The sequence below is a fragment of the Ursus maritimus genome, unplaced genomic scaffold, assembly GCF_017311325.1.
Source record: "Ursus maritimus isolate PB19 unplaced genomic scaffold, ASM1731132v1 scaffold_19, whole genome shotgun sequence".
Taxonomy (NCBI): Eukaryota; Metazoa; Chordata; class Mammalia; order Carnivora; family Ursidae; genus Ursus; species Ursus maritimus.
In genome coordinates, this window is record NW_024424341.1 from 37,957,212 (window position 1) to 37,984,155 (window position 26,944).

Below are 26,944 nucleotides of genomic sequence, written 5' to 3' on the forward strand. Positions count from 1 at the left end.
AAAGGATAAAAAAAAAAAAATCAGATTTAAAGGAATGCATGCACCCTGAAGTTTATAGCAGCATTATCAACAATAGTGGAACTATGGAGAGAGCTCAACTGTCCATCAACGGAGGAACGGATAAAGAAGATGTGGTAGATATACACGATGGAATATTACTCAGCCATCAAAAAGAGTAAAATCTTACCATTTACAATGACATGGATGGAGCTAGAGTGTATTGTGCTGAGTGAAATTAATCAGAGAAAGACAAATACCATATGATTTCACTCATAATGTGGAATTTAAGGAACAAAAAAGGTGAATATAGGGAAAGGGAAAAAAGAGAGCGAGAGGGAAGCAAACCATAAGAGACTCTTAACTATAGAGAACAAACTGAGGGTTGATGGAGGGACGTGGGTGGGGGATGGGCCTAAATGGGTGATGGATAGTAAGGAGGGCACTTGTTATGATGAGCACTGGGTGTTACATGTAAGCAATGAATCACTAAATTTTACGCCTGAAACCAATATATTACACTATATGTTTACTAACTAGAATTTAAATGAAAATTTGAAACAACAATAAATATAAATAAATAAATAAATAAATAAATAAATAAATAAAAATTGTCCTTTGCCTTTTCAGATAATTTTTAGGATCACTTGTTAATTTAAACAAAAGAAGAAGCCTGCTGAGATTCTTATAAGAAATGTTGGTGCTGATAAGATTTCAAGTTGCCGTTGTCTTCTCCAACCCCACTTTCAAATAGGCGAAGAAGAAAGAGAGAGAGAAAGAGAGAGAGGAAAGAAGAGAAAGAGGAAGGAAGGAAGGAAGGAAGGGCGGAAGGAAGGGAGGAAGGGAGGAAAGGAGCGAGGAGGGAGAAAGAGAGGAAGGGCAGAAGGGAGGGAGGGAAGGAAGGAAAGAAAAAAAAAAAAAACTCATGCAGGTCTTTTTCCCTGGTTACAGAAGTGCCTCTGGGTGCCTAATGAAGGGAGGGAGGGAAGGAAGGAAAGAAAAAAAAAAAAAACTCATGCAGGTCTTTTTCCCTGGTTACAGAAGTGCCTCTGGGTGCCTAATGCATAAGCCGCAGCTGGTAACTCTGTTCCCACACTACACGAAAAGAGCCCTCCTCTCACACACAAACCTGTTACCCCAGCCAGCCCCCTGCTCTAACTGAGGGTTAGATGGAGCCTCTGTTCAAAGCCTAATGCTTCATGATACCTGCAGCCTCAAGAGTGTATTTCCTGCCTTCAACCAAGGGGCAGGGGCCATCCCCCCTCCCTGGACGTCCAAGAAGACATCGGCATTCATTGCAAGCCGTGTGACACCGAGGGCAGCCATTTTGAAATGTGTTTGCAATATTTACTTAACGGCAGACTGTGAATGCCCTAAGACACAACAATCCCACTTTGCTGCAGTGGCCCCGGGGAGATACTGGCGCGTGTGCGTGGGATGACGGTGCGTTCTTTGTAGCTATGGCACCACATAGACGGGGCATGCCACAATCACACTCAGACACCACTGCTCTTAGAGTTGAGCCGAATGAGTGAATAGGTGCTCACATCAAAATCTCCAAGAGCTTATTTATTTAGTTTTAGATGACCAAACTGACAATCAGAGCGTAGCCCACGAAACCATCTCTATAAAAATAACTTAAAACATCACCTTTCTAATTTCTGTGGGTGCATAAAGGCATAGAAAGCCTGGGATGCTTTAGACCAAATTGACAGGAGTGGTCAGATCTAGGGCTAGGAGGGATGTGTAGAGGGAAAAATGCACTTTACCTACATTTAAGTTGGTGTTTCAAAAAACAATATGTTCGTATAATACCTGTGTAATTAAAATTAACTTAAAAGTAAAATTAAGAGAGCTGACAAAAATAATCACAAGGAGTTGTTAATTGAAGAAATAAATAGACCACGGACAATTGGAGCCAGGTTTTTCATTGTTGGAGAGCAGGTTATAAAATTGGAAAGGGGAGGTGGAGATATACTAGTGTGTGATTGGAGTTGAAGTTATAGTTATGAACTCATGGTTTTAAAAAAGGACAGAGGGGGGAAGGGAAGGAGGAGAGGGAGAGAGACAGAGAAAGGGAGAGAGATGTCATACATTTACATACAGAGGCCCAGAAGCAAGGACATCCCAGTGGCAATGAGCACACCCAGCCCCCAGATCTTGGTTTCTAATGCCATTCTTCACTAAAGGGAAACAGGGCACCTTAAAGAAATGGCTGATTCCAGGTCTGGGACAGGGAAAATACAAGATGAGCCTTAGAACATCTTCTTGTGCCAAAAAGGGAAGGAAATGTTCAGAGAATGACGGGGACACATCAAAAGGACAAAGAAGCCAGTTTGAAAGGACTCCTACTGGTCACCTCTGGGACCATTCTAGTATCAAAATTAATAATGAGAGAACCATACCACACTGGATGCAACAAAAATCCACAAGGTACACTGACATAAAATAATAAGTGGGAAAGTGGGGAAAGCTCTTGCTTAGAGTAGAACGGCAATTAGTTAATGTAGACGGAATAACAGAATCAGGGAAAGTACCTTCAGACAAGCCTCCCACCTGAGAGCCATTGAATCAACCAAGAATCCTCAATGGCTGCTAAAACAAGTGAATGAACATTTGAGGGTAACTGGATATTTCCATAGTCTCAAAATATCTCCCCCTAAGAGACTTACTAATTACAAAGGGAAGAGTGTAACTTAAGTATGGAGAGACCCCGCAACACTGCTATAACCCAGGGGTCCGGGTCAGCGTGGCTGACCCAGGACAAACCCCCAACTGTGCCACCTGACAGGACCCCCCAAGAGGAACAAAGCACCTGCCATGGTATTTCTGCCCATAATGCATTACCTGAATCCGATCCTAACAAAACATCAGACAAACCCGAACTGAGGACAGTCTGCAAAGTAACCGGCCCGCGGTCCTCAGCTCAGTGGCATGAACACAAAGGAAGCCTGAAGCACGACTTCCCTGTGAAAAGAGGCTGGACACACGTGAAAACTAAGGACCGTGCGTACTCTGGAGTTTCCTTTCGCTGTACAGGACATTATTCAGATAATTGGCCAAATGAGACTAAACCTGTGGATTAGACAACAGCATTGTATGGATTTCAATTTCCTGATTTTTGTTTATTTTCAGTTTCCTGTGGTCACACAAGTGAACGTCCTTGCTTTCAGAACATCCGTGCTGAAGTATTTAGGGGGTAAAAGAGCATTGTACCTGCAATTCATTCTCGAATGGTTCAGAGAAGTTCGAATGCATGTGCGTACACATAATTACAGTGTGTGAGAGAGAGATGGGAACGAGGGGAAGAGAGAGGGAAGAAGAGAGAAGAGGATAAATCTGGGAAAATGTGAACAATTGAGGCATCTGAGGAAGGGAATATGGGGATTCTTGCAACTCTTCCGTAAGCCTGAAATTACAAACTTAAAAGGAAATTTAAAAAGGGAGAAGGAGTTAGACAAAATAACTTGCAGCAGACAGCCAAGGTCTCCGACCGAGAGTCAGGGTCAAAAGCTCACTCGGCCCGTCCTGCAGAGAGGCTGAATAAACAGAATACTTGAGAATCTGGGTCCGAATCTGGCCAAGGGAGAGGCGATAGAGAGTAAGACCTCTAGGACTATTAATCCTGAATTGTGGGGGTATTGGGGCAGCAGAGTGAAAAAGTACATGAGCAGGTGACACTTAGCAGGGTTCCCCAAATATGCTCAGTGCACATGAACCATGCCCGGTCCCTGCTCTCAGCCCCTGCCCCCCCGCCCGGGTCCATCGCTGAAATATGATGGAGGTGAAGTTCCCCGGAATGACTAAGAAACAAAGAAAAAGCGCAATGGAGGTCACGAGCCTCTGCCCAAGGCCGCCACTGCCCCATTTGATTGTAGAGAGCTTTTTCATGAATAAAGTTAAAATATGTAAACCACCCAAGTGCTTCTGAAAAATTATCTGAAAAATGCTTTGCCCCCACCAGAGGATGCGGGGAAAGAGGTCCCTTATTTAAAGGAACAGGCTATCCCAATCAATGCCTGAATGTCCCGGGCCTCTCCGGGGCCTCTGGATCGAACTGGGGAAACTGAGAAGTGAAATCAGGACGAGCCCAGGCTGCTGCAGCCTTGGGCACTAGGGGGCAGGCCAGCGGGTTCGCTCACCTGCAGTGGCCAGCTCGGTGGGGCCCGGGCACAGAGAGCAGCACCGCGAACTTCACACGCAGAAACACACTCCAGTGCACCGTCCTAGGTGTGTACGCACGTGTGCGTGTGTGCGTGCATATGTGTGTGTTCGGGGAACCTTGATCCATAGAAATCGAATGCAGAAAATCAAAGTACATTTAAATTCTCGGGCAGTTTAACTCTTTCTTTCCATGGCAGGAGAATTTTCAGTGTTTGCAGAACCCTGAAAACACCTCCACAGAGCCCTGCTGTCCTCAGCACAGAGTGTAAACACCTGCAGGGCGGGATAGAGGGAGGACCCAGAGGTGGGGTCAGGCAGCCTGCTGCCCCTTGTTCCAGCCTTGTGACTCGGGGCAGGTACTTAAACTCCTGACCCCAGCATCGTCCTGGGTGAAGTAAAGACAGCAGCACCCATGTCCTCGTGCCATCGTGCAGATCACGGGTAACCTGCAGCATCCCAGAAGACGCCCCGTGGTCAATTGTAGCAGTGACGGTGATTTTCATTACCATCTGCTTCCCAGGCAAGAGCACCCGGAAAACATCCTCCCGGAGCCTGCTTCCCTTGGTCTCAGAGGGGAGAGCCGAGCCATGACTGATGCTCGAACTTCCGGGCTGCACGCACCGGGCCACCTGGGACACGCTCGCCAGGCTCTTGTTGGGGCAACGCATGGACGAGCACACTGCAGTTTTCGGACATCTTCAAGGCACTGAAGGAACTTCTTCTAAGTTCTCTTAAAAAGAGTTTTTCCAACGCATCTACGAGCGTGGATTTCCTCCTGTACCTGCAGCATTGTATTACCCTTGAGTCTAAATCATCTCTTCCGTTTTCCTTGCAAAAATCTTCCCTGACAGCCAACAGAACATATTCTTCTTCTAATTGTTGATTTACCTTTCACAAACGCCGGTGGATCTCCCCATCTCTAATCCTCTTCCGCTCATTCATTAGCTATCAAGTGTGGCTTTTTGGAACGATTATATTGTGCCCCACTGTCAGCGCTCTCTGTGCAGGTAGAGGATACGTCCTGACTCCTTACACAGGATGTAAATTATTGCTGACACACCAGTACCTGAAGAATGATTACACCCAGCGCACAGTTAAATAATGGATGCTTAGCACGGTGCATTGTAATAAGCAAAAGATATGAAATATCTACTATTCTAAGTGGAATATGCTAAGTATTTTTTTTAATAATAAAACCGTTTTGGGGAAGACAGACTATTGAATCATGGTCTCCGGAAGAGACACCCCAGGCGTCAGCTCTTTTGCAGAATCTGGCAAGCACTGTCACCTCATCTGTGAAATGGGAACAGTCATCACACCCTTCCTTGTGCAGGGGGGTTGCAGGTGAAGGCTTAGCACCGAGCCCGGCGCGGAGTAGGTGCTCAGTCAACGGCCGTAGCTGCTTGAGTCTGAGGAGCGGGCAGGCTTGTGGGAGGTCCAGCTGGAGCACCTGTTACCTGGGCTGCGTCAGGTTCAGCGTCTGACCCCAGGGAGAGGCCGACCCTTTCCCTTCCACTGGTCAGTGGAAGGTGAGACCTGCTTTGCCACCCAATATAGTGGAAGGCTCTGGAACATTGGGAAGAAATGGAGTTGAAATGACACTTGGAGCCCTCTCTCTCCTTGTGAAGCCCAGAAGAAATGGAGCTTCTGGCACAGCACAGTGCTCAGACTCTCCCCTGGGCCCTGGGCTTTAGAGGGCCCTTCCCTGATCGCCATCACTTGGCCACCTGGAGCCTGCACCCTCCCCGTCTTGGCGCATACTCCTGGAACTGGGATGCTGGCATCCTCGCCTGCATGACATCGAGCCCTCATCCAGGGTTTACAGGGTCCTCACCCCCGGGCCTGTGCTCCTGAGCGTCAAACACGTCACTGGTGTGCACTGAGCCCCGGGGAGGTGAAGTGCAGAGACTAGATGCCCCAGGGACAAGTTAGCTGGGATGGTCACATACACCCATTGAGTGTGGAGGGAGCAGACAATGGGGAGGCCCCGCTGTAGCTCCATGGAGACCTGTACTGAGCTGAGCACGAGGGACACGTCTAGGAGGTGACCGATGCAGAGGGCCTCGGGCTGTGTGGTGCGGCTCCAAGCCAGACTATGCATCGGGTACTTCGGGCACTTTTTCTCACTCGTTCCCCTCCTAGGACCGCGGAATGGGGCTAAGAACATGGACTCCAGGGTTGGGCAGCCTGGGCTTAAATCCTGCTTGGTCTTTTCCCCAGCTCTTGACCTCGAGAGTTAACGCCTCTGTATTGCAGCTTCTCCATCTATAAAACAGAGAGAAGCCAGGTACTGGTTGAAGGGGAGAAGCACCAGACACCAGCTTAGCTGCGGCCACGCTCCAACACGTTTCAGCCCCCTTCTTGTTAAGCCCATTTTACAGAAAATCGAGCCGAGACTTGGAGATTCAATGACTCTCTGGGAAGCAACAGTAGTGGTCCTTCTACTCCTAGAACTGCTCCTCGTTCTGCCCTCTCCCCCTGGGACATGAGTGCCCGGCCCTTCGCACCCCTCCAGGGGTCACCTCTCTGGCCCTCTAGACTAGCCATCTGGTGTTCCTGTGCTGAGAGAGAGAAAGTCCTTTCTGCTCGAATTCCAGCTGGGCAGGGAGGAGGGGCTGACACTGAGGCAGGGCTGAGCACAGCTGGCTTCTCAGGCTCTAGAACCTTCTGGAGCCATCCCCCCACTGCGCTCTCCCACCCACTGCAGCGCTGACGCTGGAGCACGTCTCCGTTCTCATGGCTTCTCACCAGCACTCCGTTCAGAGCATGCCCTGGACGAAGCCCACCTCGGTCCTTGGAGGAGGCTGGAGTGCAGTGGGTTCCTCCGGAGCTTGAGGCTGGCGAGTCTCATTCTGCTCCGAAACACCCTGGGGCACCGGGCGCATAGCTCGGCACTGTGCTGCTGGGAAGCCTGCAGGGGTTTCTGACGCCTCCAAGCCTCCGTGTCTGCCTCAACGAGTTGCCTGAGACTCAGTGCCTTAAAACCACAGAAATCTGTTCTTCCACAATTCTGGAGACTAGAAGTCTGAAGTCAAGTGTGGGCAGGGTCGTGCTTTCTCGGGACGCTCTGGAAGAGGGTTTGTGTCTTGCCCCTTCTAGCTTCTGGTAGCTGCTGGCATTCCTGGGCTTGTCGCCACGTCACTCCAAGCTCGGCCTCTGGCTTCACACTGCTTTCTTGTCTCTGTGCCTCTTACTAGGACACTTGTCATTGGTGTTAGGGCCTATGGAATAATCGGGGGGGGGGTCTCTTTATCTCATGACCCTCAACTTACTTACATAGGCAAAGACCCTTTTTTCCAAATAAAGGCACCTTTACAGGTGCCAGGGGTTGGGATATGGACATATCCTCTTGGGGACCACCATGCAGCACACTATGGCGTCTTCATCTATAAAGCAGGAGCGATCATTGTATCAGCCACAAAGCACTGGGGTGGGGATTGAACAGGATAATGTATATTAGGCAAGCGACAATACTAACCGTATTTACTATAGTCTCCCTACACACAACAACACGTGTAGGTAAAAACAGTCGATGCATCTTTACAGAGTTTACTTGTTTCATTGAATAGAACCAATCCTTAAGTGTCATTTGCAAACGGGGTAAGGACGTTCACGACAGAGATTCATGGGTCCCCCCGACAGGTCCCAGCACAAGGCGTTCGCAGGGGCGGGGAGACTCACGGCCACTAGAGAGGTTCTGCTCTCATTCGTGGGCTGCCTCCATCAGACTGGCAACATACGTCGATGGGATACAACAGCTGAGGTTTATAAAACACACATGCACTTTCGGAGGACCACCTGGCAGTGCCTCAACACTTCAAATGCACGTCCCTTTGTTCAGCTCCACCCCCATCAGGGAAGTGTCCTACAGGAAGACGAGCAGGGCTGTGCAGAGATATGTGTCCAAGGATGTTTGCTGTGCCGCTCGCAAATGTGGGGTGCGGGGCGGGATGGGAAGAGATAGCCGGCAGGGAGAAAGGGAGCAGAGGGATAAAAGAAAGGAAAACTGCAGGAATGTCCTCGGTGGAAGAATGGCTGAATGCCCAAAGATGACCCCAAACTCCATGCTTCTCTTCAGGGGTTAGAGGGTGAAGGCCTGAGAAAGTGAATCATCTACTCGGGGCCAAGGGAGCCGCTGCCCCTGCAGGGAGGAGATGGGGCTGAAGAAGGGGTTTTCACTTTCTGTTTCTGTTGAGGGTCGATATTTCCCAGCAAGGATGGCAAGAGAGCTTACCAGTGTAATCACAAAATGAAGTAAATTTCCTTACCCAGATTTGCAGGCAATTCAGCTGTTCAACTGCATGGGACCTGGAGGCTCAGGGAACAGCCGGAGGCGACTGGAGCAGAGAGCCCCTGCCCTTCTCCGAGCGCCACTCCTAGACCCCCAATCTGTAGCACAAAGGGGCTCAGGAGGGTATCTCCCTCGCTAAAGCTGCTGTCAGGGTTTGGGGACTTCACCAGGCAGGTCCTGGGCCGCTGGTGGATCTTGACTGGGAAACTGAGTCACCCGCCAGGAGACCCGTGAGGACAAACGGAGGGCTGCGAGGCCAGGCCTGCTTGGGGGGTATGCTTCGCACCGGGGCCCCGTGCTCAAGGGTGCGCTCCCCTCGGGCCGGGACAGAGAGAGGCCCGAGGAGGAGGCAGGAGTGAATCACCGCAAAGCTATGCCAACAGGTGCAGTGAAACCGTGATACGCTGGGAACCGAGCCGGCCGGGCCGCTCAGCGCCAATCCCCAGGGAGGCTCGCTCCCTGCAAAAGTGGCCGAGGGCTGGCTTTCGTATTTTGTATTTTCGAGGCTTTGTTTCTCCACAGTGGAATCATTTCTGAGCTCCTGCCTTTGTAAACAGACACTGCTCAGCAACGGGGGTGATTCCCAAGCTGTCTCAGCTCTCTGCTTTCTCGGGTTTGAGAGGAGCAGCCTTCAAGTTCTAGGCGTTGCCCCACGCTGCTGTGGGACACACTGGGGCCAAGTCACCCACCGGGGCTCTGACCTGTCCCACGCAGCCTTGGTCAAAAGGGCTGGCCCACCTCCCAGGATGGCCGGAGGCAAGAGTCCTCCAAAAAGCCACCCTTGAATCGGCTCACTCCTGCCCAAGAGCCAGCGGGGGCCCCTGCAGGCAGGAGGGCAGCTTCAATTTGAGTCCGCCAGGAAGGGCTATGGAGTCGAAGAGCCAGCAGTCCTGGTGGGCCATGCCTTGATCGGGAGGGCATGGGGCAGGTGGTTCAGTAGGAGGGGCCGAGGGGGTTTCCATGGGGGGAGATGGGTGTTGGCCCAAATGCCTCCTCACGAGGGAAAGTCTGGGTTTCCTCTCCCGAGGCAGGGCCTGGGGAAACGCCGGCCCTGAGGCTGGGAGGGAGCCCCCGCCCTGCCAGCCACTCTGCTGGACACGCAGGACGTTTTTCTGAAACCCCAGCTGCTGTGGGAGCAGGAGGAGCCTGGATCCCCCAAAACCCCAGGCCCTGCACATCACTCACCGTGCTCCAGAAATGTGGTGTCTCCAGGACAACTTCGCTGCCTGGGGGACTCCTATCTCCCTCGAGATCACGTCTGGGCCTGTTTGCACTGCCCCCACCACTAAGAGCTGTGCCCTTTCTCGGAGGCAGGGCAGGGCCACGGGGCTGATGTGTCCACACTTCCCGCTCACAGCACACACCACAGCACCTGTCACCACCGCTGCTCCCAGGTGGCACTGTGCAGTCTGAGCAGGGGCCGCCTTCACTCACGAGCTCCCAGGCGTCGGGGTGTCAGGGCACCCTCCGACGGGCATGGCGGAGGGGTGCACAGAGGAACTCTGTGTCCTTCCTCCGGTGGACGGGGAGTTCCTTCTCCTGAGGAATCCAGGGGCAGACTGCCGCATCTGAGGGCGGTGCCTGGGTCCAGACTCAACACCTAGGAGAAGCGGGGACCCACTGCTGGGGGAGTAGCAGCGTTGCACCCGGCGGTAGCAGGGGCTGGTGCTGAGAGACGAGTAGTGCCATCCCTCCTCTGTTCACAGCCTTAGGAAGAAGTCTCAGCTTGGACCCGGGTACCAGGAGATATCGCCCAGGGCAGCAGGTGACAGCCCCTCAGAGCGTGACGGGGGTGAAGATGGGGTACAGGGGCTGGGGGAGGAGAGCCAAGAAGCAGCTCCAGATTCAGGGGCACCCAGATCTGGGTATGCGGCCATTCTCTACCACCCATGGCATGGGCTTTGACCCTGCTGTTCAGCCTCCTGGAGGCTCAGCTGGCCCTTCTGCGAAATAAAGGAGCTCCCACCTCATAGGCTTGTTGAGGGATGGCAAGAGTAACAGGTGTCGAGGGAGTGGCCCAGGGCCTGGCTCCTGCAGACCTGTCGCAGCAGCTTTGCTGTTAGGTCCTCGCTGCATGGGAGGAATCCCTTTACAGCTCAGAGCAATCTACACACGTGTCTTCCGTACACATGCTCACCACCTTTGCCAGGTGCTGGAAAGAGAAAGACTCGGCCCCCAGGTGCTCCTGGGCTAGGGTAGAGACTTACCTGTAAGCAAATTGCAACACAAAGTAGCGACAGATGTTTGCCCAGGGGGCCTCAGGAGTGAGTGATTGTGCCTGGGGGTACCCCAAGGGCATTGAGGCGGCGGCACTCGGAAGCTGTAACAGACACAGCAAACAGGTAACAAGCGTGTTCTTTTTTTTTTTTTTAACTAGACGTTCTTTCATTTTCCATTCATTCATCATTTCTTGATTATCTCCTATGTGCCAGGCACAGAGAAGGTTCCCAGGATAGAGAGAGCCCTCCATTCAGAGGAAGTCACATTACCAAAGGGACAGAGGCTTCCCTGGCACAGAGTCGCCCACTGCCATCTGCCCTCACAGCACTAAGACAGCCCCGAAGTGCTGCAGGCTAAGCCAGAGGTAGCCTCCTATCAGACTACGGCCCTGCACCAGCACAGTGCGGGACACAGGGCCGGGGCCCAGTAAACACACGTTGACGCCGTGTCAGCTGCGTCTGTTGGGAGTGAGGGCACATGACCTTTGGTGGGGGGAGTGCTCCAGGGAGGCGGGTTGGCGGCTTCAGCAAACACTACCTAGGAGAGCCTAAGGTGGCGACCCAGACCCCGACATGCAGATGGACTGCAGACAGGCCTGCCCTCGGGGCGGGAGGGGAAGGACACTGAGCAGAGGAAGAGGCATGAGCCAAAGCCCAGAGGTATCCGAATGCCCGGGCCACTCAGAGTGGCTGGAAAGAAGTAAAAGGTTTTAGAGCCCTCGAAGCTGCATGCTGTGAAGCCAAGCCCAGACATGGGACAGCTGGCTTGGCAAACCCACCCGGCACCCATCGAGCGGCCCTCGCCCCCCTTTGGTGCCTTAGCCAGGGTTCCTCTGAAGGCAGACCTGAGACCGTGTGGCCTATGTGAGCAGTTTCTGTGGGAACATTACCCTGGGAGCGGAGCTGGGGGATCAGGGAGCGGAAGAGGCAGAGGCATTTACGGGTGCATAATCAAATTGGCCAGTGCTGGAGTGATGGAAGATCCATCCCACGATGGTCAGAGTGGCCCTATGAGCAGCTAACGTGCTGCAGTTCAATACTGTCAGGGACCAAGTGCCGAGGAAGTTCTGCGGGGTCACAAGCGGCAGCACCAGATACATCAGGGCAGGAAGCAAGGGGCCCGGGGTAAGTCCGGTCAGGCTGCTCCCAGGCTGCTCAGCGCCCATGCAGAGTGGCCCTGCAGGACGGCTGGCGTGTGTCCTGGGGCAGAGAGCTCTAAGCAGCGCCCGCAACGTGCTCTTACCCGCTGTTCAGAGAAAAGCGAGAACCGTCAGCCCCAGCTGTGTGACAAGGGTCTTTGCCTTGGACTAGATTTCCCGGACTCTGGGCTTAGAACTTAGGGCAAGTAGCTGGCTTGGGAAGGTGCAGGGAAGACAGGTCGGGGCTTGGGGAGGGAATGCAAGCAGTCATGGGTGCGTGAATGGGGGCAACCGACAAAGTGGGTACACCAGGAGCTTAATCCCATGGGAAGACTCGGGAAGACACGGCTCAGATTTGTCCCTCTCAGGGGTGAGGAGTGGAGACATTGCCACACCAATTCCTGTCAGTCACTGGCTGGGAGCCCCGTCCAGGGATATTAATTCCCTGCACTCGGGCCAGAGATTGGGAAAGAGTAGCTCTGAGGTTTTGGACAAAGCTCTCAGGCACAGAAATGCAGATTCCAACTGTTCTGTCCCATAATGCCCTTGTCCCAGGCCTCACCCCCAGGGCTCCAGAAACAGACGGCAGGCTCTTGTGCTGGCCAGGACTGGCCACCCTACAGCTGCCTGCTCAGAGTCCTGAGTCAGAAAGAGATCCCTTCAGTTCAGCAAACACTACATGTCTGTCTCTGCTCCCCTTCGCTTTCTTCTGAGGCCAGCATCACCCTCCCAGGCATGAGAATATATATTTATTAGCCTATTGGATTAAGGTCGGTCTCCCCCAGTGACATGCTAAGCCCCCCAAGCACAGAGACTCAGCCTAACCCAGGAGTCATGTCACGTGCCTAGAACCGTGCCTGGCACAGGGAAGATGCTCGGCGGTATTTGTGAAATAAAGGCAGGAAAGACCAATGCATGAGACTCAGAGAGCCTAGCCTTCCATGCGTTTAGTCTCCTGGGCAGAAAAGCAGGCCCCTAGCCACACATTAAAACAAGCGGCCCCTCTGGTGTCCCCGGGGGGTCTTGCGCTGGGCTTCCCGTGGCTGGTGCTCATCGCCCTGCTGGGGATTCCTCTGGGCACCATCACGGCCATTTCCAGCCTGGTGGGTGTCCTCTGCAAGTCCCTGCAGAACTGGGCTCCCTGCCCCGTCCCACCTCCGGCATCTACCCCGGGACCGACGGCCTCCCTTACACACGGCCTTCCGTGTAAAGTCATGGCAGTATTCAAAAGGTTAAAGCAGAGTGAACTGTTAATTTTAATGCTTTCTCTAAGCTTCAGTTTTAATAAGCGAAAATGATGTTCTTATTTGCAGTAAAGTGGTGTTATAAAATTCTGTCTGTCAAGCTCATTTTAAAACCATGGAAATAAATGATCTGACAAAATCAGGCTATTAGACAAGTGAGGAAGAGTGATTTCCATAAAAGTAGAGGAGCTGTTCCTTAATTTCACACTTGGTAGTCTTTTGGGTCGACTAAATTTTTAAATAAGTGATAAAATTATATTAGCGCAATTGCATTTTTATAGATTTTTTTGGTCATTGTACTCTTTTTCATTCCCTTTATTTTAACTCAAACTGTTCTGCTGAAAGGTTAGTCTCGACTTATGTTAGCTCATAACAGTCTGCCCGCACGCCGTCCTGGCGGGGTCTGGCGGGGGCGAGCCTCCCTGCCGGACACGTGGGGCTGTGGCCCCTGGGCCCGTAGGAGGGCGAGATGGATGCCCAGGGTACCTGCCAGGGTCGGGAGCATGCCTGCCCCTGGCATCTAAGCTCACTCGGTTTTTGCTCAGAATAAGGAAGAAAACCAGGAGATCGTGTTCTCCATAAACCCTTGTCCTTGCCACTCAGCCTGCTGGGTGGGGACAGGACCGGTCAGGGTTTGCGCAAGAAGCTGGAAACATAGGCAAGGGGCAGGGAAGGGAGCTCATCTGTGATCCTTCACGTGTCCCCCACCAAGCCCACCAGACCCCCTCAAATCATCAGATAGCCAGGGCCGGGCTCAGTGTTCTGTGTCAGGCCTTGGGAGAGCCCTCGGGGGAGGCCCAGAACCCAGGTCTCCTGGGGGGCTGAAACAGCCCTAGTAAGCCAGACTGGGCTCGGTTGGGGGAGGAGAGGGGATGACTCTTCTGATCGGATTTTTAATAATTAGAACAGCATGGGAGGTAGGAGTCTTTGGCATATCGTCTGCCCTGGCCTGTGCTCATTTCCCAGTTTCAGGGCTGAGAGCACAGAATTTTGCCCCCTGCAGACGAGGCTCACCAGCCTCTGCATTCTCTCAGGAGCAGAGCTCGGGGGCTGGGGTCCCCTGCTCTTTGTCCCTGGCGCTCGTGCCCAATTCTGAGACCCAGCTAGCCAGCAACTCATGCTCACCACTGCCCCCAACAAGCCTGGGTTCCTCGCTTGTCCTCCCCAGGCTGAGCCCCTGTCTGGGTCACGGTCACACTCACCAGCCTCGTCCACGTCCGGCTCATCTCTTGTAATGGCTTCTCTCGGGCATCAACTACGTACCAGCAGTCAGATGACACTGCATAAAGGTCCGGCAATGGGCTGCCCCTCCCCCCCTGTGGATAGGTCTGCGTTCAGAACCTGGGGCCGGACCGGAAGCTCGGAGCTCAGCCTCAGTACCCAGCTGGCCTTTGGGTGCGTCCTTCCAGCACGTGTTGCTCTCAGGGCACCCCAGTGCGGCAGTGTGTAAAAATGTGCCTTCACTTCCAGGTAGCCCTTCTTCCAGGAGGAAAATGAGCTTCTCTCTCATTAGAAGAGAGAGAACACACACTTGCTGAGCCTCTCCTGTGGGCCAGGCACCGTGCTGGGAGAGGGTGCAGACCCCCTGTCTATTTTGCTGTGAGGGGTGTGGCGCTCACCTGGGAAATAAGGCTCTTAGAACAAAGGAGCATCCTGCGATGGCCTTTTGTCGCTGAAGCCCAGGTGTCTGACGAAAGGAGTGGCTGGCTGTGAGAGCCCCCACTGAGGACACAGGGAGCTGGGGAATCAACTCACCCCATGCATTTTTTCATTAATGAAGCAAATGTTTAGTGGGTGCTTTCCGGGTGCCGAGCATTGTGCCAGCGCCAGTAATGGAAGGCTCCTTTCCCATGCAGGGAGGTGGAGAGGATGCCTGTTTTTCACCCAGAGGACTTTCCAGGCTGGATGCTTGGCCCAGGGGAAACAGAAGCAGCCTGGGAAGTTAGAACCTCTCCGTGCCTCAGTCTCCCCATCTCTGCAATGAGGCTCAAAGGTGTTCAGGGACACCCCCAGTCCTGGCACTGCATGGTGGTGGGGGGAGGGAAGGGGGGGACTGTGCAGGCTGTCAGGAAGTGACCTGAAGTGCATGGCCTCCGCCAGCCACGGAACATCTGTCTGACATCCAAGAGAGCATCTTCTGAGCATAGAAGTCAAGCTTGCCTTCTCCACGGAGCCTCCGAGAGGCAACGTCGTCGGAGCGCAGGGGAATGGTAAGTCAGAAGTGTTTCCTGGGAAAGAGGAGGAAGTGCCGGCGAGGCACAGCCTACAGGGTGGCCGTGGAGGGGCAGGGCTGTCTCTCCCTAGGAAGGAAGAAAGAAGAAGTCCAAATTAGTCATGTTGTATTACTTCTTTTTATGGCAATGCTCTGAAAGTCTGCAAATGTCAGCATGTTAATTTACTGTCACTCAGTGATATTATTTCATCCTTTCAAAAATGTGTTTCTTGCATTTTCAGTAGCATACTCCAAGTGTTCTCCATCTCAAAGTTTCTATAGATAGTGCGACTACTTTCACTCTGACCGGTGCCAAAATGTAGAAATTCATCGCTGGCTGTAGCCACATATATGTTACGAGTGGAGTCGGGGACTTGGGTTTCCTGCTTGCAGAGCCCGGGGGAGAGGTCTGATTTTTCTCTCTGTTCTCCTTCTACCACCCCTCGTCCTCCTAAAATGCTCTGGGGTTTCTCTCTCAAGGAACGCGCCGAGATAAATCGAATAGAGGGAAATTTTAAGGAATCAGTCATGGCTGGGTTTGTATATTGAAGCCTGAGCCCTCCCCGTCTCCAGACGCAGCCCACCCCCACCCGGCTGGTTCTTCTATGGTGGCAAACTTATTTCAAAAATTCTGATGAAACACTTGGTAAATTTTGTTATTCTGTGATGATAATAAATCATTATAGCCTTAAACACTTCTCTAGCTTGGAGCCTCAGCCACAAATTATCTTGTCATTCTGACCAAAACATTCTCCAAAAAAGCTTGACAAGTGCTAAAACCCAGAACATGAAACCATGTGTTGTTGTGAAAGCAAGATTCAGAAATGTCAATTAATTAGATTAAGAGGCTACTTTTAGCTTTACTCGTGTTGCCAAATAACCCTTAAAATACGCATAGCAGTGGAAATCTACCTCCGCGGTGCAGTACTTCTGTGCCGAAGGAAGACAATGGATCGGACTAATGGACGAAATTATTGTATCTGTCAGCCTGCTCGAGAGAATGATCTAGAAGCAAATGTCTTGCTTCTTTTTCCACAATGTGGCTTCCCGAGCTGGGTAAATCCTGCCATTTATGAATTCAAGTAGTTCCCTGCACCCCGCCCCTTTGAAATCATCTACAGATCTAGAAGGAAAAGTCAAGCCTTTTTTGTACGCCTTTACTAAGAAGATGGATTTTTAATGTCTTTCTGTGCTTTTTTTTTAAAATTTGCATTTGCATTTTGAAGTTCACTTTGTAAAAAAAAAATATCGTGGAGAAATTATTTAAATGTTTTTTTATCCCTGTTTCTTGAAAATCTTATCTTTAAATAATCTATATCCTCCATTTTATTTATGCCATAAACTGTTCCTATATTTTAATGGTCTGTTTGCTTTAAAAGGGGTTGTTGGTTTTAATAGCTCAGTTACTATCTTTGTAAACTAAACTCCTTCTGACGAAATTCGAGCAGATCATCTCTGCCTGTGTGTGGAAGGCACATTCCAACCCCTGAAAAGGAAATTTAAGCCAAATAAATGTTCTGCCCGAATTAAAATACATAAAATGAATAGTTAAGTTGGACAAGAGCTGATGGACGGAGCAGTTGGGACATGTGGGTGTTGGGAGAGCTGGCTGCCAGGCACGGCCTCGGGAGAGAAAACCCAAATGAAATTAATTTCCCGACCCCCTTTGTCCATTCCTCGGGGCCACTTGATTGCAGTGTTGGCGTGATGCCTTTCTTGGGCGGGCAGAATGGGGCAGGGCGGGTGGCATTGGGAAGGGTGATGTGAGGTCATTCCCTACAAGGACCTTTGGGGTCGCAGCCCCCGCGCCCAGCCATGGCTCGGCGCCCTCTCTGCCCCCATCAGCCATCCTGGGGGAACGGGAGCTGAAAATTCACCTCCACGTTCTCACGGCAGTTGTGCCCACCTTGATTCTATTCTAATCCATGTGGATTCTGACACTAACTTTATGACAGGGCATTTTTGTGGAGGAAGGACACATCTGCTCACACAAAGAAATGGCGGGGGTGGGTGGGGAGGGCAGGATGGAAGATGTCTGAGGCTGAGAGAGGAGTCCCTCCCCTCTCTGGCACGCACAACCTCGCCACCCACTGCCCACCGCTACCCCCAGCAGCGAGCACGGGGAGCCAGAAAGGCATAAAGGCCAGCTGCTCTCTGAGCACTCCATCCCTGGCTGGGGCGGCCCACCCTGCTCGTCAAGGCAAGGTGTGCCCGGACCGGGGGATGGGACTTCCTGTGGGCGGGACTTCCTGTGCGGAGCCATTTCCGGCAAGATGTCATTTTGTGCGGTTTCTGCAGCCGCTCGCAGGGTTCCCTCGTCTCAGGGTTCCTGCGGGTCCCCCCACTCATTGTACTTCCCTCCCCTCTCAGCCAATCTCACTGTTTCTAGCCAGCAATGAGGCAATTAATGAGCTGTACAGAAGCCCTAAGTTATCTCTGGAACTAGATGGGTAATAAACACATAAATAAGTAAATAATTAAATAACTAAATAAAATAAAACGGATGAGTGAGGCATCCAAGGCTCCAGGCTCCCTGGAATAAGTAGCACAGGGTAGTGGAAACAGCCGAGGGGGAGGGGGAGGCCTGAACTCTAGAGGCAGCTCTGAGGCTGGCATGGAGAGTTATCTTGGCCCAGTCACTCCCCCGTCATCGGGAGCCCTCCTGCTGGGCCGATCCACCCCGCTGGTTAATGCAGGGGCCAGACGGACACATGGGCGTTTGACGCCTCCTGGCACAGGTGCTGGCCATACCTCCTTCTCCCCTGCTCTGTACCTGCCAAGGGCTTCCTACTGCAAGACCCTGGGTCACTAAGCCCGTGGGAGCACAGTTGTCCGTGCCCCGGGGAGCGGGGCTCAGCCAGGGACAGTCGGGAGTGAAGAACCCGCATCTGCCTGACCCTCTGATGGGGCCACTGGGGTCTTTCCTGGCAGAAACCTACAGAGCTTTCCAGCCAGCTGGAGTCCCGTTGGCCCCGTGGCAGCCTGCTCTTTAATGTACCTGGAGCCGCCTTCCTCTCCTTTCCTGTCCCACCAGCCCCTGCCCCCAGCTTCCACCTGTGCTTTCTGGGAATCACCTGTCAAAGGAACAGCCTCCACTCTAACTTTCAACTCAGCCTCCACTTCCCGAGGAGCCTCACCTATATAAGACAAGCAGGCGGGGATGGGGTCCAACCTGAGAGCTGATGCTCTCCCTGAAACGGGGAGGAATGTGGCCTTTAGAGATCGGTCTGAAATCTCCCAGTTTTCAAAATTTGGCAACAAATTCAAGTTTGTTTGGTTCTGTGTTTAAATGTGGCTCACACCAAGCAGTCTGCAGGTCATATGCAGTCCATAGGCTACATTTGACAACCCGTGCCAGCTAAAACATTCCGTGTTCAGTTCAGGTGCCAGAGATTCCAGCTTTCTAGAATTTACTTTCTAGTAAATTCTGGTCCACAGCCATACCAGGATCTAGGAGGTACAACAGAAAGAACCAATAGCCCTTGGGGAGGGAAGCCCACTCTCTCTGCAGGGTGCCGGGCCTCCAGCTCTACCCTGAGAAGAGAGTAGCCCGGAGCTTCCAAAGGCTAGCGGTGTCCAGGGACACTTCCGGCCCAAGGAAGAGGAGACGCTGCCCACCCCGTCCGTGCCTGCCATCAGGAGAAGCTGTCCCTGGGAGCCAGTGGAAATCCCGTAGCTTGGTTTCTCACCAAGCTTATCCCTATTGCCCCCTAGAAAATTGAGATCCTTAATTTAGAGAAGTCACCTCCTGAGAAATCTGAGAAGTTCCCTGGAGCTCATCACCCCCTTGGCAAAGCTGAGGCCAGACATTGCTCAAGATACAAAGAGAAACATCTACCAACCCGTAGACAGAGCCATCTGCATCCCAAACTTGAACCCTAAGTGTACATCATGAACCTGACCTTGCAACAGAGGAAGTACTGCTGCTTCGGGCCTGGAACCAAGTGGAAGTGAACCTGTGACCCCCCCACCCACCCCTGCTGAGCAGAATCACAGCTGTTGTCCAGGAAGGACCCAATCCTGACCACCCAGGGTGCTGGCTCCCACCTTCCCCTCAAGGTCGCTGAGCAGGACCTATGAGCAGGTCACACCTTGAGGGGAAAACTGCCCAAGCATGAAGCTGAGACAGGGAGGGAGGGAGCGAGGGAAGGAGGGAGACGGAGAGGGAGAGAGAGTGACAGATATGGAGAGACAGAGAGAAACAGAGAGAGAGAGAGAGAGACAGAAACGGGGAGGGGGGAGGGACAGAGATAAAGACAGAGAGGGAGAGAGAAAGAGAGAGACAGAGAGACAGGGAAGGACAGATTCCTGGGACATCACTTAAGCACCTACGTCCAGCATTTGCTGACACCACTATGCCCGGACTTCATGTACCTGGGCCAAACTTCCTTTTCGCTTGAGATCCTGAACCAATTCTTGCTAACAGCATCTCGACGAGCATTCCTGACCCCCAAGCCTGGAAAGGAAGGGGCACCCTGTGATTTACGAGTTCCGGAAGGCAGCAGGAGGGAGCCGCGCGTGCTAACTGGGAACCACCACCAAGGCCCGTGCGTGGACTTCAGGGAGTCCACAGCCCCTGTCGTTAAGCCGATGACCGGATGTGCCCACAAGCACTTCGCAAATACCCTTACATGGTCAAGAAACTGTGGAAGAAGTCCTAGAAAGACCCCCATATGAGAAACACTGGAATGGGCACAGGAGTGCTTAATTTCAGGTGACCAGTGGGCGTTTCTCAGGAGGTGACAGGCTAACGCCATTGGCCTCGCCATCTCTAAGCACAGCCAAAAGGCAGCCAAGCCACCAGCTTTCCAGTGGTTTCTCACAAAGAGGGGCCGTGGCCTCTGGTGCCCTCCTTTCCTTGCCCTCTCCAATCTTATCCAATCCTCAAGGTCCAGCCCAGGCCTGCCTCGCCAAAAACAGGCTCCCTGCCAGGGCGCCTCAACATTCAGGGACCAAGCCTTGTAATCCCACTTTGATTGCTGCCCATCCTCATTCTTACTCGGACGTTTGACATTTATTTGTCACCACTGTTTTGTTTCCTTCCTCCAGCTTGGCTCCAAACTCATGCAAATCTAGCACCGGTCGGAGGCTTGTTTCCCTCATTCCTGGTGCTGGCCCAGGGTGGCTGGGCTGCCCTCTGGTCTGATTGTCCAGCCCCTAGGGAGGGGAAGGCTCAGCCCCCCTGGGAATTGTGCAGGGTCCAAGGAGGCCTTACTGGTGCCCCCACTTCATGTCTCAGGCACACAGAAGCTCCTCAGACCTTTCCTCAAGACAAAGTCACGGGTCCCCATGTTTAGGAAAACCAACCCCGACCACCAAATGGGCCATGGTGTAAAGTCCCCTACACAGACTGGGTAGTTAGGACTCCCTGCAAGTCTGGACACCCTTCACCATCTGCTCCCAGAAACTTCAATGAGCCCTTGCCCCAGGCACCATGTCCTTCTCCTGCCCCACTCTGTCCTAGCCTTGTCTCTCCATGGTAGAGGAGGGGGGCTAGCTTTCCAGTGGACGCCTCACATCTCTGCCTTGAGTCTGATTTAGCAGAATGGGTCCATCTCTTTGACAGCCTTGAGAAGATTCCCCTCCCCTCCCCAACCCCTGGATCAGACTCTGGCAGGGGTGGGGCTGGAAGGGGTCTAGAGAGCAGAGAAAGCAGCCCAGACCCCCGAGCACGTTCTCTTCTGGGATCATTTTTTCCAGGTTATGTGCTGCCTTATTGATCACGTGAATATTGACAACCTCGGAGAAGGCTATAGTAGGAAGCTGGAGAAAGCCGTTGAAGGCAGGTTCTGTCTGTTCCATATGCTCGTCCCCCGCCTTCCCCACTCCTCAGGCCTGGACCCACCCCCTGGCTTGGTACGTGCCCCCCCTGCCCCAGGAGAATCTGGGGTATTGGGCAGCCCATGATGAAGCTGCAGTCCCCTGAATCTGGAGACCCAGTCCCTGACTGAGGCACACCGGCCCAAGGTCAAACTCCTTCCAGAACTACGGCCCCTTTGGAGGTAAGGGATTGAGTCTCCGGAGAGGAAGCAGGTGACTCGGTTTATGCTCGGCCTGCATTTCTAGTGTTTCTGCAAACAGGAGCCTGGCTCACCTTCCTGATAGCGACAGAGGGCCCAGGGAAGGCGGCACCTCCACCTAGTTCCCACGGGAACCCCAGCCTGCCTCCCTCCCCGGATGGCAGGGGTGAAAACAACGTGGGAGAAGGCCTTTGCTTCTTGGAGGGTGTCCAAACAGGAGGACACCCACTTATCTCAGCTGGGGGCCTCGAGCCACATCCTTGGCTCAGAAGGTGGACCATCCCAGCAACTGCGTCCACGTGTCCCTTCACCACAGAGAGGGGAGAGCCACTAGGGCCTCGGCTGGACCTCGGCTGGACCGGCACAGTGCCCCGGGCCTGGGGCTCAGGACTGCCCCAGAGTTTGGGGGGTGGAGGTGAGGGGCCCGGGGCTGCGGACGGACTGGGCTGAGCAAAGACCGCGTCACGTGTGTCCCTAGCCCAGCCACGCCGCCGCCGCCTAGCAGGTCCACGCGCCAGTGGGAAAGCCTCCCTTCTCCCCCCCTGCCCACCCCCCAGCCACATCGACTTCTTTCTGAGGGCTGTCACTGCAGCCCTTCAAACCCATTTGACTGGGTTGGAGCACATCACACTGTCACCAACTCAGTTTTCATTAGGCGGCTGCTTCCCTGTTAGCCTAGCCAAGCAGAAGAACTCAAACACATGCACAAATTAAATCGACATCCAAACTCCACCAATATACAAAGCAATTTAAATGATATTCATTAGAGCGATGACAAGCCCTGATGAGGCTTTCAGGAGCTGGGTCCTTCAGCTTTTGCCGACTAGGTTTCATGGTCACTGAGGCGGAACTCCCGCCACTGTACCTCCATTTTTTTTTTTAAGCTAAGAAAATGACTCCTTCCTGACACACCTACCTCATTCTCTCTCTTCTCTCTCTCTCTCTTCCTCCCCGCTCCGCTGCCACCCGAGTTTGGCTGGCCCTGGGTTCCGGACGCAGGGATCGCCCTGAACCGGGGAGCCACAGAAAGGAAAAAAGCAGCCCGTCTGACTTCTTTTTTCCATAAATGCTCCAATTAAAACAGATTTCAGTTTCTCGTAATTTCATTTCACTTGGCCTGGGAGATCTCTAACTCACAATTATGATGGTCGTAAATGTGTCCCTGGAATCCTGCAGTGGGGAAAAAAAAAAAAAAAGGAATGGAAGTGAGATGTTGAAATGTAATAATTTTAAAAACGTAAACCGCCCCCCTCCAAATTTAAAAAGTCATTTCCAAAGTCCTATTTATATATTTTAATTTTTAAAGAGAGAGAACGATGGACCCCACCCCCCTCATCCCCGCTGCTGCTACCTGGGGCTGCAGCAGAATGGCTGGGGGCCCGGTGGGGTCACGGGACTCTCGATCCTCATGTGTGGGGGCTAGGAGCTGCGTCAACCTCCCAGCCACGTCTGGGTCTCCAAGCCCCAGAGAAGGATTCGAGCCCACTTGGGCAAAGAGAGCAGCGCAAGGACTGCGGGATTGTTCGCCAGCTAAGGGCAGAACAAGGTCACGGCCGCATCCATCAGTTCTCTGGGCTTTGGAGTTTGCAGCCCAGATAATATCCACAGCAGGGGGAATGATCAGCAACTTCATACACTGAAGCCTGCACTTCTGTTTATAATTTTATGCTCAAGGTTAATTATGTGTGTCCTTGGCTTTGATCAGAGATATTAGCACGTGAGAATGTTGCCTGTGGCCCATATTGGCAAAGGAAGGATTCCTAGAAATACCCAGGACTGGAGGCATACTTTCATCTTTAAGCCCCGAGCTCTTACTTGGGAAAAACAGCACTGCCCAAACCAACTTTCTGCGAGGACGGGGAAGTTCCGTATCTGGGCGGCCCCCAAAAGTGTAACCACTAGCCGTATGTGGCGACTGAGTGCTTGGAATGTGGCTGGTATGACTGAAAAACTCAGCTTTTCATTGTATTCAACTTAAATATGGGTAGTCACACGTGGCTGGTAGGCACTGCATTGCATAGCACCGGTTAGACAGTAAATAAGGGTGTATCCTAACTCCTGAGTAGCTAATTGTGGATGTTAATCTCTGGAAAGAGGTCACCTTGCTTATCATCATTATCATCAGGAATGATTTATTAAGAATATATTAGTACATATGACATTATACAAAGGTGGTGGAGAAGCAGTTCCTCTGATCTTCTATCATTGGGATTTAATTTTGAAAACACCTGCCTCTTTGGACCCTGAGCCCTGAAAGCTGAGCTCCAAGAAGCCTCTAACTTTGTCTTAGATCCCTCCCGATGGCCAAAGCTGTGCCCTGACTGAGTCACCATCTGTCTGTCCGGGACTGTCCGGACATCATGGACCGTCAGGCCACTGACCAAGAATTTGGCACATCCATTGTCTCGGCTGGGCAGGGAGCAAGGTCCCAAATCAAAGGTAGTTCAGGATGCCCTTGGAATTGTCAAAGCCCGCCCTGGATAGAGTTTGCTTGCCTTTTAAATCGTCCTGGGGTGGCCTCCTGGCAAATCCTCAGAAAGAGAAAAATGGTGCCTCTAAGTCCAGCAGCTTCTCCCTCCGGCTTGGAGAAACCCAGTGGAGTTCGAGGAAAACCAAGCACGTCCCTGGAAACAAGACCTTGTGTTGGATCGCTGCTCCGCACTGACACGGGAGGGGTCCAGCCCTCGGCTGCCACAACACCCGCCACACCGCGCACGCGAAGATGGGGTTTGTCAGAAAGGAGCTTTTCTTCCCAGAAGCTTTATGCTGAGACACAGAGCAGAAGCCTTCCCCAAAGGAGCGAGATTGTTCCCGAAGCTAACTATAGCATATTTTGCAAAGGCCAGCGCACCCTGAAATTGTGTGGGCACACGGGCATGAGTACCTTTTCCGCGGCTCCCGAGGTCAGCTGCAGGCTGAAAGGCATCGACTGGCATGGGGTCCCACGGGAAATGCATTTTCAGGTTTCCTTTTGCCACAGATTACACGTGCTTACTAATAAATCCCTAGGGAGAAAAAAGGTTAGTGTTTCTATTACCAAAAGAATAACTATCTGGCAGAGTAAAAATGGTAATTTCTCCATTAGCTAAAAGGATAATAGCTATTATTTTAAAGTTAAAGTATTTATTATTAAAGAGTGGCGCTGGGGTTTGTGTTTTCATTTTTATGATTGCTTCCTATAATACGAAGTGTATTGTTTTTGTGCTCAATAGTCGACAGAATAAAATGCCATTGCAATTTTCCAATTGCAAAAGAACTTCACAGATGAATTTGAAAAAATAAAATCATTTACTTTTTTTTTTTTCCTATTCGATGACTTAGAAATCTCTGGAGACAACAGTTTTAACACCGGATTTGCGAAAGGCAGCCTTGCTTCCCATCCGCTCCTGTCCTTCCCTCCTGTCAGGGTTCTGCTCTCAAGAAGGCACGCGGCTCTCCCCAGCACTAGGAATAGCTCATGGAGTCCCTTTCCTTTGCAGCATTTATTCGGTCACTAGGCCTTGTGGCACGGTCCGTGGTCAGGGCTTGGGGGCAGGGAAGTAGACCTAGCTGGAGTGGTCTGAAATTGAGAAAAGAAATCCTTCCAGGTTGGCAGAGACCACAGCCCTGAATTCCCCTGGGGAGGCTCACACTTCCACCTGAGCAGAGCACCCTTGGGGGAGGCTCCTCTTTGGTGGCTATCAATATATATATATATATATATATATAAATTTTTTTTTTCCTTTTGCAGAATGAAAATAGAACGGAGATGCCAGGGAGATCTGGGTCCTCATCATAACCAACCCTCTCTAACTATGTACGGTTTTAGTTAATTATAGAATTCTTGCTGCCTAAAACTTAAAGATACATCACTGATATTTTTGCTAAATGTTGACTGCAGCGAATAGCTAAGATGTGGCATATTGATTTCTTGTTGTGAAGTGAGCTGTTCAAGCTCCATTTAAGATTTTCATCTTGCATGTAGCCCTGAGCACATCATAGCACCATAAATTAGTTAAATTGCACATTTATCACAAATGTTATTTTAAGATACTGTGTAAATGTGATGGCTAGAAGATATACAGTAGGACTGCAACAAGCCTGGGCTTGGGCGGGGTGAGGTCGGGGTCACTTACACACCTGTGATTAAAACCTCCCTCACTTGGCACCGTCCCTCCTCCTCCCAGGGCCCATTTAAAGACCTGACTGGGAGGCCCCATCCCTTCCCGTATTCGCATTCTCTACCAGCACCAACCGTAGGAAAGCCGGTTCACAACTACGGGAGATTCGGCACGTCCATTTAGATCTGCCAGTTTTATCTCCAGACCAGCGGGGTCATTCAGGGCTGGGAATGGAAGGCTCTTCCAGGCAGGGGCCCGCTCTCTGGCCAGGAGAGGGTTTGGTGACCTCTGGAACAAATGGCCCTACGTTTCCAAATGGGGTGAGCCCCTAGCCAGCTGTCCCCACCTCCTCCCAGGATGCGCGGTCTGGGGGACTGTCACTAGTCCAAATTAGGTTTGTGTTCTTGACTAGGGCCCTCAACTCCCGGTTGACTGTGTTTCCTCCCAAGATAACACTAATTTCTGGGCCCCGTTCTTGCGAGCATCCTTTCCTGGCTCCGAGCTCCAGGTGCCAAATGGGCAGTATCACCTGGTACCCACCTTGGCTCTAAACCCTCACTTCCACACCCAAAGTGAAAAGTCCTGAAGATAATCCTGGGGTGGGGTGAGGACGAGATGGGTGGAATGTAGGGTTCCTCTCCCAAACTGTAAAGTGGGGGGAGGAGGGGGACAGGCACCCTCACTTGCACAAATCCTATCTCCCTTCAAGCCACATGGGCCTGGTGGTGATGGAAGTGTTGTCAGTTTAATCTGTTAGACGCAGGACTTTGGATTCTAATAAACCGATGCTATATTTAACCTGTGAAAAATTCAAGAGTGGAAATCTGGGCTCCAGGATGTGAAGATGCGGGAGGCACGGGAGGGAGGGTGCTGTCCCCTGAGCGGGGTTCCAGGGGGAGCCGGTCCCCCCGGAGGAAGGCATCGTGCGCCACACTCCTCCCAGGTAAAGGCCCACGGGGCACACCCCTACTCAGAGAGGGGCCCAGGGCCACGGAGGAGATGAGGAAGGAGCCAGGCCCGCCGCCCAGAAGGGAAAGCCCGCTGCGCCCTGTCTGCAGGCGTAGAGCAATTGTGCGGCCAGATCACCAGGCGAGAGCAGAGCCAGCACAGCGCTCCCGATTTGCCAAAAACCCGTCTGAAACTCTAGTGAGGTTCTCTCTGAAAACCCGCAGAGACATGGATTGCCGAGAGAAAGTAGCGCAGACAGAAATTTTGGACTCATCTTGACAAAAGGGGTGGGGAGGAACGGGAAGAAACGTAGGCGTGTTGCCGAACATCTCTGAAAGGGTTTAATTTAAATTTTTAATAAAAGAGTATTTTTTTTAAGTTGAGGTGTTTTATGTATTACATGGATGTAATACATCTCTCATTTGTATAATTCTAGGTTAGGCGCTCCGATTCTGCATAACTGCAGGAGTAGTTTGAATGTAGTAATAAAGGTATTTTACAATTTTACATCATGTTCCCAGCGTTTTGTTGGCATGGCTAATAAAAGCTTGTGATTATCATATAAATGCTCTCCCCACTCCTCCCGTGTATGGGTTCAGTCCCCCCCCCC

At 52.1% G+C, this 26,944-nt stretch overlaps 1 long non-coding RNA gene across 1 annotated transcript; it reads right to left on the reverse strand.

The window, feature by feature from the left end:
• Positions 1–1,545: 1,545 nt before the first annotated feature.
• Positions 1,546–7,383, reverse strand: LOC103661329. The gene is made up of 2 exons (XR_568035.2): positions 6,910–7,383; positions 1,546–6,426 (listed from the first exon to the last, which is right to left on the reverse strand). It is a non-coding gene; the product is annotated as an uncharacterized LOC103661329 (long non-coding RNA).
• Between the last annotated feature and the right edge of the window lie 19,561 nt (positions 7,384–26,944).